The sequence below is a fragment of the Myotis myotis genome, unplaced genomic scaffold, assembly GCF_014108235.1.
Source record: "Myotis myotis isolate mMyoMyo1 unplaced genomic scaffold, mMyoMyo1.p scaffold_m19_p_5, whole genome shotgun sequence".
Classification (NCBI taxonomy): domain Eukaryota; kingdom Metazoa; phylum Chordata; class Mammalia; order Chiroptera; family Vespertilionidae; genus Myotis; species Myotis myotis.
This window is the reverse complement of record NW_023416357.1, coordinates 105,363,245-105,376,190: the sequence shown is the minus strand read 5'-3', so window position 1 is coordinate 105,376,190 and position 12,946 is coordinate 105,363,245.

Here is a 12,946-nt window from a genome sequence, read left to right as displayed (position 1 = left end):
GCTAAGGGGAGCAAACATATTAAGAACAGTATGCTGAGAGAACCAAGATGGCGGCATAGGTTAACGCTGGAGTTTGCTGCTTTGAACAACTACTTCAAAAGTGAAACCAAAAAACGGAAGGGACATCACCCAGAACCACAGGAACGCTGCCTGAGTGGAAGTCCTACAACTAGGAGGAAAGAGAAACACATACGGACACTCAGAGGAGGCGCAGTGCTGAAGTCAAATTCTGAGGTGCGGAGTGCGCGAGCAGGCTGGCGGCGGAGGGCGCGGTTGGCGTTTTCAATCGGGAGGGAGTCGCAGACTCTGAGCTCCAGATCCGGGCGAGTCTTTAGGGACCCAGACTCAAACGGGAGAAGCGGGACTGTCTGGCTTCGGTCAGAGCGAGTGCAGCTTTCTCTCTGAGCTTTGCAGTGGGTGCTGGGACTCAGAGAGGCAGAGCCCCTGGGGACAGGACTGAGAGCCGCCATAACTGCTCTCTCCGGCCCACCCTGTTGATCCTGTGCCACCCGCCCCGCCCAAGCCCTGCACACAGGCATTTGCCGGATAACCTCAGGCAAAGGCTAGATTAGCACCTCCCTAGAGGACAGAAGTTCTCTCACTGCTGACACAGCTGATTCTCATAGCCACTTGGCCTGGAGGTCAAACCCTCCCTGGAATTAGCTACAACAATCAAGATTTAACTATAAGACTGTGAACAAAGACCACTAGGGGGTGCACCAAGGAAGCATAACAAAATGCGGAGACAAAGAAACAGGACAAAATTGTCAATGGAAGATATAGAGTTCAGAACCACACTTTTAAGGTCTCTCAAGAACTGTTTAGAAGCCGCCGATAAACTTAATGAGATCTACAAGAAAACTAATAAGACCCTCGATGTTATATTGGGGAACCAACTAGAAATTAAGCATACACGGACTGAAATAACGAATATTATACAGACTCCTGACAGCAGACCAGAGGAGCGCAAGAATCAAGTCAATGATTTGAAATGCGAGGAAGCAAAAAACACCCAACCGGAAAAGCAAAATGAAAAAAGAATCCAAAAATGCGAGGATAGTGTAAGGAGCCTCTGGGACAGCTTCAAGCGTACCAACATCAGAATTATAGGGGTGCCAGAAGATGAGAGAGAGCAAGATATTGAAAACCTATTTGAAGAAATAATGACAGAAAACTTCCCCCACCTGGTGAAAGAAATGGACTTACAGGTCCAAGAAGCGCGGAGAACCCCAAACAAAAGGAATCCAAAGAGGACCACACCAAGACACATCATAATTAAAATGCCAAGAGCAAAAGATAAAGAGAGAATCTTAAAAACAGCAAGAGAAAGAAACTCAGTTACCTACAAGGGAATACCCATACGACTGTCAGCTGATTTCTCAACAGAAACTTTGCAGGCCAGAAGGGAGTGGCAAGAAATATTCAAAGTGATGAATACCAAGAACCTACAACCAAGATTACTTTATCCAGCAAAGCTATCATTCAGAATTGAAGGTCAGATAAAGAGCTTCACAGATAAGGAAAAGCTAAAGGAGTTCATCACCACCAAACCAGGATTATATGAAATGCTGAAAGGTATCCTTTAAGAAGGGGAAGAGGAAGAAAAAGGTAAAGATACAAATTATGAACAACAAATATGCATCTATCAACAAGTGAATCTAAGAATCAAGTGAATAAATAATCTGATGAACAGAATGACCTGTTGATTATAATAGAATCAGGGACATAGAAAGGGAATGGACTGACTATTCCTGGGGGGGAAAGGGGTGTGGGAGATGTGGGAAGAGACTGGACAAAAATCGTGCACCTATGGATGAGGACAGTGGGTGGGGAGTGAGGGCGGAGGGTGGGGCGGGAACTGGGAGGAGGGGAGTTATGGGGGGGAAAAAAAGAGGAACAGATGTAATAATCTGAACAATAAAGATTTAATTAAAAAAAAAAAAAAGAACAGTATGCTATATACGCCAGGTCCCTTGAAACATATGCTGTGCAGATGTTTCTTTCCTGCAGCGACTGTGTCAAGCAGCAAGGATGGACCGGCTTCCGGCAGGAGAGCTGGCTCCAGAGGCGCCCAGGAAAGGGAGGTAAGGTCCTGGCTGGGCAGGGAGGTGGCGGGGGGGGGGGGGGGTGCAGGGTGAGGAGGAAGGGAGCCCAGTTAGACCAGGACTGCAGCCTGGAAGGTTCCTGGGAACCGAGGCCTGTGGTGGCCTTGCCTGAAACAAGCAGGCAATTGGCCGCAGCTCTGTGAGTACCAGCGAGGGGGAAGCTCCCATGTCAGGGCGGACTCTGACCTCTGCCCAGACCACCCCCAGGGCCCTACACTCATCACCATGATCCTCTGAGCCCTGTTCAATTGTCAATTGGCCACCCGAGGCATGGTGTGCAGACCAGCCCCAGCGGCAGCACCTGGAGCGCCTTAGGAGTGGGGCCCTCCGGTGCTGCCCAGGCCACTGACGGGCCCTGGCTGCCCAGGGCCATGCACCGTCCTCGAGACTCCCCGGGCAGCTGTGGTGATGGCTCACACATCCCCCTGACCGGGCCAGGAGATGCAGATGTTCCCTCTGGGCGTGTGTGAGGGTTTCTAGAAGGATCGCATTTGAATGGATGAACGGAGGAAAGCAGAGGGGCTCCCCTGAGTGGGTGGGCATCACCAGTCCATCGAGGTCCGAATGGTACAAAAAGGTGGAAGAAGGTTGAGTCTGCGCTCTGCCCACAGCATAAGCTGGGACGTCATCTTCTCGTGGGGCCTGGTCTGAAGTGGTCCTCGGGCCATCAGACCCAGCTGCAGTCGGCACCGTGGCTCTCAGCCTCCAGCCTCTGAAATGCACCACCGGCTTTCTGGGGTCCTCAGCGTCAAACAGTGATGGGGGACCTGTCCACCTCTGCAGTCATGGGAGCCAATAGATTGCAGCACGTCTCCTTCCAGAGAGAAAGATCTGTGTCTGGATCTGGATCTAGATCTAGATCATCTATGCCAAGTCTACACCTGTGTCTGTGTCTGTGTCTGTGTCTGTGCCTGTGCCTGTGTCTGTGTCTGTGTCTGTGTCTGTGTCTGTGTCTGTGTCTACGTCTGTATCCATATCCATAACCATGTCTATACCTATACGCCTGTGCCTATCCTATGTCTACCCTATTGGTCTGCAGGAGTGGAGACCCCTGACTGTACCACTGTGGTTCTGCCACTCCCTGGTGTTATCCGTCCGGTATGCAGGGGGAGGTGTGTGCAGTGCGGTGGGTGCAAGTTTGGGATTTGGAGTCAGAAATGAGCGTTAGGATCCCAGCTCGGCCCTGGTCCACCTGAGCCTCAGCTCGCTGGACCTTAGCTTCCTCTTCCGCAAAGTCGAGGGCAGGGGCCCCGCTTTCGAGGCCGCTGGGATGAAATGAGCCCGCACAGTGAGGGAAGCCCTCCTGACATCACCTGCCATGTCTGGGTGCCCAGGACGCGTCAGCCGGTGTTACAGCTAGTAACTTCCTTCCAGTAACCAAGCATCCAGTGTGTGAGTTGTTGACCCGTCTTTTTCAAAAGTAGGTAAATGTAGCAGATTGCTGATAACCTTAGCACAGACACACACACACCCACACTGTGGACATTCCCATGGCGGGGCTGTGGCCACAGAGCGAGCGGGTGCCAGGACCTGCACCTGCACCAGAGCATCGCTCCCAGGACCAACCTCTGGTCGAAGCCGATGTTCCATCAGAAGCCAGTGGCTCAGTATTATTGCAGCTTTGTTTCTTCTTAACTACAAAATAGGAGGCGGGTCTCATTAGAATCTGAGCCCTACATGGCAGCTGAGAGTTTACAAGATAGACTTTTATAGGTCAGGCTGAGGATCATCGATTTAGTCCAAGCCTGGCCAGCCCTGAGAGTGAAAAGGGAGAGAACCACGGTCAAGGAGGAGAGAAGGTGGCAGAGAAGGAGGAAAGAGGGGCGGGGCCTGCGGGAGAGCAGGAGGCACTGCAAGGCTATGGGCAGCATTAGTGCTCACACTAATTAGTTGGTTGGGCTGGGGCTGGGGCTGGGCTGGGTGGGAGCGGGGCCTTTAGCAGTGGCTCCCAGCCAGGGTTATGTTACCACCCCCGGGAGATTTTTATGATGCGATTTCAGGGACCCACCACCCAGAGATGATGACTCCAGTGGTGGCATCCAGTATCGGGGACTCAGGAAGAAGGTCAGAGACAGAGGACATGCCCTGAGCAATCGGTCCTCTGGCCCTTGGCTCGGACCCACCAATGAGATCAGATGCAGCCTGGACGTCAGAGGGTCCAGACCGTCCCCCGAGCAGACAGCACCAAGCGCCCACCTGGGAACGCAAACCCCTCGGCTTCTGTGACTGGGAAGGGCGGGGCCGAGGTGATCCCGAGCCCCCAGTCAGGGCAGGTTCAGAGACAAACGCGCTGGGACACGTGCCTGCTGGTGTCGGGCCGGGATGTGGTTTATCTCTGTGGATGCGCCTCGTTCTCCCATGGTGGCGGCTGTGAGGAGGAGCAGGCGTCCCGAGGTGTGCTCCCTCCTATCCGATGAGGAAACAGCCATTGGAAAGAGTTTCACCCTTCAATGAGATGTTCAGTTTCCAAATGAAATAAAAACCCTAAATATTATGTAAGCAGACCAAAGTCACATATATACATGCACACTCACACACACTCACACACACACACACACACACACTCACACATACACACACACACACACACGTGTGTATATATAGTCACTGTCACACGGTTTCATTTGGGTGGGAACCCTCACCAGCGAATGTCTATAAGAAATGCCCTGTTAGGCTTTCCTTGACTCTGTTGGTCACTTCCTCACCTGCACAGACACACAGCTCCGGCCAATGAAACAGAAAATCTAACATTTAAAAAAAGCAGCATCAGGGTCCAGGTGCCACAGCAGACACTACACTGTAAGCGGTGCCGTTTTAACGGGGTTTCCGGGGGGCGGGAGGGAGGCAGCAGGAATAAGTAAGCCCGTTTCCAGTGAGCACGTTCAGGTGCAGAGGTGAAGCCTGCACGGCCCTGCCCCTCACTCAGAGCAAAGTTCACTCCAACTCAGGAGCCAGGCCAGGCCTCAGGGCGCCTCGGGGGAAAACCACAGCGTCTCAGACAGGGCGCTCCTTCCCGGGCTCTTGTGTCACCTTCGCCCGATGGGCACCGGCTGCAAGGACACTGGTGGGAGATCACGGTTATAGCAGCGGAAACAGGAGGTCGCCTGCCCCTGCCTCTGACGTGTACCACCAGGGGGCACGTTAGTCCCACCCCATTTCTGCCCCTGCCCAGCCCGGCCGAGTCTGTCTGCAAAGCCCCTGTTGCTGGTTTCCTTTCACTGATAATAATGATCCATAGGACTCCTGCCAGGTGCCAGGGGCCACATGAAGTCCATCATTAATTTATTAGTTCATTTGCCCAACAAATATTTACTGAGAACCTGCCAGTTGCCGGGCACTGTTTTGGGGGCTTTTTGTTAATTATCTCATGGCATTCCCATTTTGAAAGTATGGCTCCATTTCATGGGTACAGAGACGGGTGCTCCTGCGGCTCCGACTCCCGGAGAAGATCACCAGGAGGAAGCAGGATTCGCACTCAGGTCTGCTGTGTCTAAGCCCCAGACATAACCAGTGCCTTCATGGTCCCATTGTCCCTCCCCCCAGGCCACGCCTGCCTCCTCCATCCTGGGACCACCTCGCACAACCAGAAATTCCACAAACCGCCTTGTTAGGCAGACAAAGTGCCCACATAGCCCTCGGCCCTTGATCAGAGGAAATCCACAGAACTCTTCCAACAGTCTGCCACCCTATGGGGACAGTGACAGAGATGGGAAGACAAGAGACAATGAGAGACGGGGAAGCTGGGGAGAGAGATTATAAAGGGGAGAGGTGGCTGAGTGTTGTCCTGCGCACTGAGAGGTCACGGGTTCGATTCCCATTCAGGGCACATGCCTGGGTTTGGGGGCTCGATCTCCATAGGGGGCGCACAGGAAGCAGATGATCGGTTTTCTTTCTCATCATTGATGTTTCTATCTTTCCCTCTCCCTGCCTCTCTCTCTCTGAAAGTCAATAAAAACATTTTTTTTAAATGGAAGACAAGAGCAGAGAGGGCTGGGGAGAGGGGAGGGAGACACGGGGAGAGGGAAGGTGAGCACAGAGATAAGACAGGAAAAACGAGAGGCAGGCTGTTAGAAAATCAGAGGGGAGGAGGGGAGAGAGAAGCAAAGGAAAAACACGCAAAGAGGCAGCCAGCGAGCGGTGGTGCGAGGGAGGGCGAGGGGAGGAGAGGAAATGAAAGCCGCCCGGGCACACAGGCACTGGGCGGTTGGTTTGTCCTGTGCTGTCTTCCTCCAGGAGACCTGAGAGCAGCCTCCGCGAGGCCGTCGTGGGCTGCGCCGGGCGCAGGCGATGCCTATCAGGCCGCGCTCTGTAAAGGAGCCGGCTCCCAAGGTAAAATTGATTTTATGTGTCTGCTTGTTCTGACCTTGAATCTTCCCCCTGCAACACCTGAGAAGCAGCATCCTATCTACCAGGAGATAAGAGGGTGTCGGCGCTGCAGCTGGATTACAGCCGCTGTTTACACAAAATGCCGTGGCCCGAGCCAGCCTGGGCCTGTGAGCCTCGTCCACGGGCAGGGTCTGCGGGGAGGACCACAGGCCACGGTGCCCCTCGGGCCCAGCGGACGCACAGGGCATGTCTGAGTCAGGAATAATGATCCAAGGAGAGTGGACGCGCATCAGAGGAGACAGGAGAGAAATGGCCGGACTGGCGTGGCTAAGAGGCGTCCGAGGGAGAGACGGCCACAGGAGACCGGCGGGCCCTGGCACCGCCATCTGCAGCAGCATCTCGCCCTGCTTTGACCTCTTTCTCGATGCTGACACGTGCTCAGGATTGACGTCATTCAACCCTCCCTCAGACCTGTGAGGCTGCCAGCCCTGCCCATTCTCGTGGGGACACAGGCTTTGCCAAGGCCACAGCACTCTCCAAGCTCCCACGCCAGCCACGTCCCCGGTGGGCAGCAGGGCTGCCTGCCTGGTGGTGAGGCCAGGCCAAGGGGGATTCCCAAAGTCAGGAGGACAGAGCAGGGAGGTTGAGGTGGTCAATTCATTCTCTGGGGGACTCCAGAGGGTGGCTTTAGAATAGGCCTGGGGCCGGGGCTGGCGTTTAAGGGGCATTCCTTGCTGGCAGGTGTCAGGGCAGCGGCAGGACAGAGATCCAGAACGGAAGGACAGACACGCGCCATGCAAATGCTGCAGAGGGGTGGACGGTGGCAAGATCCTGGGCACACAGACACCCGGGTTCCCAGCGAGTCAGCTCAATGGTAGCAAGACTCCATCTAGTGGCCTGTCTCCAGGCGGGCCCCTTGCCTGGTCGGATTAGCTCAGGACCTGGGCAGGACCCAGCCTGCAGAAGGCCTGGGGGTGCAGCCGGCAAAGGCAGGGAAGGAGGGGGGTAAGAGGTCAGAGTGGTCAGCCCACAGGGAAATTCGTCCTCTTTGCTAAACATTGAAGACTCTAGGACCACAGGTCCCTTGTACCGTAACAATTCCATTTAAAAGGTCATTGTGATGTGACACACTGAGGACTGTGGCCTTGTGAGGAGCTGAGGAGACCCCGGGAAGGGATGGTGCGAAGTCTCACAGAGCGGGTTCCTGCAGCTGTCTGCAGGCAGAGGAGAGGGAGAGGTGGGCGTGTAGGGGAGACACAAGTGGGGGCTGTACGTTCAGAAAAGCTGAGTGTAGACGCATCTCAGCTGAATGGAGGGTGAGAGGGTGAAGTGGGGGAGGAGAAGCGGGAAATGAGGGTTGGGCATAGACCCTGGGCACCCTCTCACACCCCGCGTGGATCTTCAGGGCTTGTCTGAGATGCTTGGCGCTCACTCAGGCGGGCACATACAAAAGCAGTTGGCACGGGTGTGCCAAAGTCTAGGCGGCATTTTCACTCTCTTGACCAGGGTGAGAACTGTAATATTCATCCCAGGAGATGATGACGAAATTTTTTAAAAATTTTTAAATTCTCCTAATTTGTTTTATAATCTCAGTTCCCACCCCCCTGTCCATTTGTGAATTGGGTAACCCCCTCTCTGAGACCCTTTGAACACTCCACATCACCCATGTCTAGGTCCAAACGGGAGCAGGATTTAGGAGCGGCGCATTAGGTACAGCCCAGAATCTTGGAGTTTAGAGATGATTTCAGTGGATTTTGGAACCTTCCCCACCACCAGCACCCTCACCCCCACCACCAGGGCATTTATAGCGCCAGAGATGAGCCATCAGAGAGAAAAGGGCCCCGCAGCATTAGGCAGCTCAGAAGATAATGTGAGGAAGCCTTTAGGAGATTCCAGGACATTCCCTGAATACACAAGGACAAGAAGCGGATGGTAGGGGAATTCTTAATCAGGTTGTTGCAAACTCTCTCACTGACAACCTGGAGAACATTTGAGATTGTGGGGGAGGAACAAGGAAGGTGTCAGACACTCGCTGCCTCCTCATCTCTCAGGGCACAGGGACTTGAGGTGTGAGATCTAATCTGAAGAATGCACACACTGGACAAGAAGAATGGCAGGCAGGAAAGCATCCACCCAAGAAATCAAGGCTGAGAGGGAGGGAGTGTTGGCCAAAATGCAGGACAGATCATTCCCCGTGGCTGCTCTGCTCCCACCTGCAAGGCAGCCCCTAGCCCAGGTCAGGGGAGGGACCAGGCACTCCAGGGCGGAGCAAGCATTCAGCAGGGGAGCAGGCATGCCCACAGAGTGCAGCGTTATGAGGCCTTATCACTGGGCTCTCGAAGGCATTCACGGGTGAAGTGGATTTGCAAAGGAGAGCTGGCCAGGCCCCACCCCGAAGGCGCGTCAATCAGGTGAGGGTGGTTTGGGGACTGAGGGGAAAGTTTCAACAAAGCTCTGGGCCTGGCCGAAGGCTAACAGAGAACCTCTACACTTCATCTCTATGATGAGAATTTGCTTTTCAGCTGTGCAGACAGTGGGCCCGGCCCCTGCAGCCTGCTGGTGGACTCCATGCGTGTCCAACCTTTACTTTCGTTCGTCACCCTCCGAGCCCATCCCAGAGCCTCACTGTCCCAGGTCCGGACATCTTCACGTGGTTCCCCCTCCAAAGCACCTACTGGGTGAAGCCTCCTGCACTGGCTTCCATTTCAGGGCCTTTCTACAATTTCTCTGCCTGCCCCAATTTTCTCCTGTTGAAATGCATCTCTCTCTATCTCATCTCCGTATCAGAATCTCTCAGGCACCTTCCAGTCATCCTCACTGGGCCAGCCCTGACCTGTGCAGGCTCTGGGTGCACAGTCCACTATGGGCCCAGCCAACACCGGAGCTTCCACAAAGACAGGCAAAGCAAGGAGCAGTCCAGACCATGGCGGGCGAGGAAGACAGACGTTCAGTGCAGACCGAAGAGAATGGTATCTGTTTGTGGAGATAGTTCAGAACTGGTCCAAAGGGACGAACCCACGTTCACTCAGCCTTCACTTCTTTATTTTAACAAAGTTTTATTGAACACCTACTATGGGCCTATGCCCTTCCAGGTACTGGGGACACAGCAGCGAATAAGCAAAAAGGACCCTGACATCATGGAGTTTATAGTCCAGTGAAGGAAAACAAAGAAACCAATAGATGAATGAAGACCATAAGTGTATATAGTTACAACAATAAGCAAATAAAATCGGGCAGCTTGGTCAGAGTGGCAGGCGGGCTCTTTCAGATTGGCGGGCAGTTAACGAAGCTTCCACAGGAGACATCCTCATGAAGAACCAAATGCTAAATAAATTAAGTGCAGCCAGGAGTGGACCGATGAGCCTTACAATGTAGAAAACCTTTAAAAACAGGTTATTTGTCTAAAAGACGGGCTGCGGTTCAGTGCTCCGGGGACCCAGGCGAACATCAGCACGGCCACAGGCCCTGAGGGGAATGCAGTCTCGGGCGTGCTCACTGGCCACAGCCCAGCCAGACAACTGGGCCCTGCCGCCCAGTGTGGCGATGGTGCCACAGGGGCTGGGCCCGAGGACACACACTGTTCCAATCAGGTTCTTTATGGGAAAGCAGTGGTGTCGGCCATTATTATTATTGCCTATTGTTCCTAAGTAAGCGATGCCAACATCCCTGCTTCCCCTCCAAACACCCAGGCTGCCTGTCTAACAAAGGGAAGGAAAGGGAATCATCTCTCCATTGTCTGTGAAAGGTTATTTTTTTTGTTTAAGCCAGACTTGCCAGGCTGGTCCATAAAAGAATAGTTAGCAGCACACCCTAGGTGTTCCAAATAAACACAGAAAGATGTGATTGGATGCCAGCGTGGTCCTGCCATTTCTTCCCCCCGGGAAGTGAAGGAAGTGATCAAAATGCATCTGCGGGGTCTTTGATCAGCTGGTCATGCTGGGCAGACAGGCCCAGCCGGGGGAGGGTCCGCATTCACTCACTAAGTACTGAGGCCTAGCTCTGGCCGCACTGCTGAGCGCCCACTCTGAGCAGGAGCAGAGCAGAGAAGGGCGGACACTGCATCTGACCAGAACGGGCAGAACTAAGCCCTGGGCCAGTCTGTGCCTCTGAACATGCTGCACTCTCCGTGGCACTGCCCCCGGAGCCCACCTGTGCAGGCCATGCAGCAGCCCCAACCCTGGCTGTCGAAGGTAAGACCGGGCGGGGCAGGCTCAGTGACAACTGTACCAGCAACCCATGCAGGGTGAGATGAATTTTCCTTAAATTCTCTCATTATCCTTAACATCTCACCAGGCAAAATCTTACCAACAGAATATAATTAAAATTGCATCTCCTTCGACTCCATTCAAAGGGACCTTCTCCAAGGTGACCTGTAGTTGTGGCCCACGGAGAAAGCGCCCCATTGGAAATGCAGAGTGGACTTGGGATATCAGGCGGCTGCAGGCACCCCCAGACATTCATTTCAGTCATAGTTGGCTGCTATCAACCTATAAACACCTCTCCACTTTCAATTAACATTGCTCTGTCTCCTGTCTCGCTGAATATTATATTTAACTAATTTAAGAGGATTGGTAAAGAGAGTTTTCACACTTCACAGGAAAACATAATGAAATAATTATACCTCTACCTACAAAAGGCGTGAGGGTGTTTTATAAGCAGCCTTCGGGCTTTCCAACTAAAGCCTCATCCTGTGGACACTCCTGTGTGAACTTCAGTCGGATGAACTTTGTTCTTACATCCTTGTGCTCACACCTGTATTGAAGAGTGTTTGATTACTCCTGGGGATGGCACTGCTGCTGCCCTCCTTGGTCACAGGGCACATAGGCTGGTCACGGAGTACATAGGCTGCATTATATACCTCGCATGAGATTGGGTGCATGGCAGGCTGGGACATGAGTTGGTGGGGAAGAACAGAACTGAGATTGGCAAAAGGAACCATAAATCTGTTCTTAACATAATTGTGGGTGATGGGACCAGGTTAATGTTCACTTCCTAGTCCAGTGTACCAGTCAGCTATTGACACAATAGTGCTGTGTAACAAACCACCTAAGAGGGAAAAGACACTGTATCTCACAACCACACACATTTATTCTCATGCCTATGGGTTCTACAGACCAATTGTGCCTCAGATGACTCTGTCAGGTTGCAGGTTGGCTGGCCTTGGGTCCAGGCTATAGGATGGAGTCAGGGCCACTCCATGCTCTCAGGCCTGGGCTGGATGGACAGCAGCCACTCAGTGCCCATCCTTCCCAGGTTATCACAGGGACTCCAGAGCCAAGCCAAACCATGAAAGCACGGCAAGGCCTCTGCTTACGTCATCCCTGCCAATATCCCTTTGGCCAAAGAAGGCACGTGGCCCAGCGTCACACCTGGGGGCGAGGAGGCATGTATCACTCTGTGGGAGGAGTGAGGCAAAGGCATTTGGTGGACAACCCCCTGGTCTTTCACGGGCACAGGTCCAGTTGGCAGGGAGAGCGGGGTAAAGGGATAGAGACTGCTCAAAATCATGCTGCCTCTCTGGAGAAAGGCTATGGGTCAGCAAGTAGAGGCCATGGGCCCTGCCAGTCCAGGCAGGGCTCAGTATGACGCGGGAGCTGGACAGTTAGGAAGACAAAAAAGAGCCCAGATTTAAACAATGAGCAGACTGTCAGGTCCAGAGCAACCACCCAAGGCACACCAGGCTGGGGAGAAGGGGCTCATGAGGTGCACCCCTCCTGGCAGCACCCCCAGGAACAAGCCTGGACCCTGCCATGGAGGCCTCGCTGGCACCATCGCAGTGGTCACCTCCCAGCCTGCAGCCTTGCTGGGCAGATGGGGGTAAATGGGAGGGCAAACAACGGGTGTCGACACCTGTGATGGGGACGAAGGCTCTTGTCACCACCTTGAGCTGGAGAACACCCTGAAGGCAGAGGGTGTCACTCAGGATATCCCCACGTAGGGGGTGGGCCTGGCCCAGGGCCCCGGCAGCCTCTGAGAGGGAATGGAGGCTGTTGTTCCGGAAGGGAGCTCACCCCACCTGCCCTCTACCTGCCAGCTCACCTGGCTCAAGCCCCACCCTGTGGCTTGTGCAGCAAAGACAGACTCCCAGCCCTCACATGGGGCTTGCACAGGGAACACAGACTCCCAGCCCTCACACGGGGCCTGCACAGGGAACACAGACTCCCAGCCCTCACACGGGGCTTACACAGGGAACACAGACTCCCATCCTCACATGGGGCTTGCATGGTGAGCACAGACTCCCATCCTCACACGGGGCTTGCACGGTGAGCACAGACTCCCATCCTCACATGGGGTTTGCACAGGGAACACAGACTCCCAGCCCTCACACGGGGCTTACACAGGGAACACAGACTCCCAGCCCTCACATGGGGCTTGCACAGGGAACACAGACTCCCATCCTCACACGGGGTTTGCACAGGGAACACAGACTCCCATCCTCACACGGGGTTTGCACAGGGAACACAGACTCCCATCCTCACACAGGGCTTGCACAGGGAACACAGACTCCCAGCCCT